The sequence below is a fragment of the Balaenoptera ricei genome, chromosome X, assembly GCF_028023285.1.
Source record: "Balaenoptera ricei isolate mBalRic1 chromosome X, mBalRic1.hap2, whole genome shotgun sequence".
In the NCBI taxonomy this organism is placed as follows: domain Eukaryota; kingdom Metazoa; phylum Chordata; class Mammalia; order Artiodactyla; family Balaenopteridae; genus Balaenoptera; species Balaenoptera ricei.
In genome coordinates, this window is record NC_082660.1 from 7228630 (window position 1) to 7230867 (window position 2238).

The window sequence follows — 2238 nt, forward strand, 5'->3', positions numbered from 1 at the left end:
TCCCCTTTTTAAGAACCTTCCCTTCTCCCATAACCATCGCTTCCTCTCCCCTAGATCTTTCCCCTTATCATCCCAGCTACCGTCTACAAAACAATAACATAGCCGTCCCCTGCAGCAGCCAGCCTTACGGGGAAATTGCTTAAAGCCAGGCGTGGTCTGTCGTGATCTGCTGTGCTCGTTTGTTGTTCCCCGGGTGACTGATAGCACCTCTGTCTCTGATGCTCATTTCTGTCCCCAGTGCCCAGGTGTAGCTTAGGGCGTGGCACGTAGCCACGTGAAGGTATCCACTCCCCCTCTCACTCTGCCTCCATCCCAGTCAAAACCACCCTGCCAGCTTCGATGCTGACACCCCATCTGCTGAGGGGACTGGACCAGATGATCACAGCAGCCTGGGTTCTCACTTGCAAGCTTCCGAACCTGGCTGTGGCTGATGTAAACCAGAAGGAATGAATGAGGAGGACATTGGCTGTGGCTGATGTAAACCAGAAGGAATGAATGAGGAGGACATTGACTGTGGCTGATGTAAACCAGAAGGAATGAATGAGGAGGACACTGACTGTGGCTGATGTAAACCAGAAGGAATGAATGAGGAGGACACTGACTGTGGCTGATGTAAACCAGAAGGAATGAATGAGGAGGACACTGACTGTGGCTGATGTAAACCAGAAGGAATGAATGAGGAGGACACTGGCTGTGGCTGATGTAAACCAGAAGGAATGAATGAGGAGGACACTGGCTGTGGCTGATGTAAACCAGAAGGAATGAATGAGGAGGACACTGGCTGTGGCTGATGTAAACCAGAAGGAATGAATGAGGAGGACACTGGCTGTGGCTGATGTAAACCAGAAGGAATGAATGAGGAGGACACTGGCTGTGGCTGATGTAAACCAGAAGGAATGAATGAGGAGGACATGGAGCCGCTCGGGGGGATCTCTGGGGAACCAGGCTGGGGGGCCGTGTTCGGGCACAGCATCGAGCCCGTACACATAACACCGGGCACGGACACAGCACTGGGAGCTGCGCACACCTTGACACTGGACGCTGGGCTGGCCCCTGAAAGCACACCCCCCGGATGCCTTCCAAAGCAGACGCGCCAGCTGCCGACCCCTCTCCAGCAGTGCTTCTGCACGGCCCCTTGCCTTGGGCGCCAGCTTCCCACTGAGACTTGGGACACGAATCTGATTTTCCGCCAGGCCTGTGCCTTGCGCCAGCTGCGGGGGAGCCTGGCGAGGTGAGCAGCTGGCAGCTTTGCTCTAGAGTGGGGTTGAGGCCGTGCCTTGTTCAGCACGGGGACTCCTCAGAGGACGGGCTTCTGATGCTGGGGGCAGACGGAATGTCGATACGGAGACTGAGAACGCGGATGCCACCCAGAAAAGTTCAAACTCCTTCACACCTGCTGGACACTTTGGGTCAAGGTGGCTGTGACGTAGGTCCATCTTCAGGAGCACGCAGCCCTGGGTACCACGGTCACAGTCACGGGATGGTCTGAATCCATCTGTGGCCATGTGACTCCAAAAGCACAAATCCAGACGCATCCTGGACAGCTTTGCTAGAGCAGGATGGGGTCCTAGTCTTGATATAAACGAGGGTCACATGGCAGAGCTGACTGCAGTGTCCTGAGGAAATGGTGCCTTGCGTCTCCAATGAATAGTATGTACAGTATTTTTGCCCCCAGATATATATATGCACATGTATATATTCAATATCTATAGTATACAAATTTTATAAACAGCCGACCGTCTGCACTGCCCATCCCCCGGCCCGCGGCTCCCGCGGATGCGGAAGACCACACGCAGATGCGGACCAGGGCCCCCCCGCGGATGAGGACCGGGGCTTCTGTGGATTTTGGTATCCGTGGGGGTCCTAGAACAAATCTCTCACGGATATCAAAGGAAAACTCTCCATATAATTATATATGTATACTTTATATATATAATCTATATTTCAACTGATGGAAAGATGGAAACGTAGGCAATGATCTGAGCATAAGTCCGGTCCCAAGGATTCCGTAGACTGAATCATCGCTCAACACAACGTGGGGACCGAGGGCTAAATTGCCGGTCCAAGCCTGTCCTCCGCTGCCCCCTAGTGGTGGATAAGGAACTTGCTGTGCAGCTGCTCCCCGGTGCCCCGTCGGTCCTGCTGCCTCTTCTCGTGGCCTTTTGGCATCATCACTATCTGACTCAAGAGCATTCGCTGGCGGCGTTGTTCAGACAGAATCCAAGTCAGGCTGGGAGC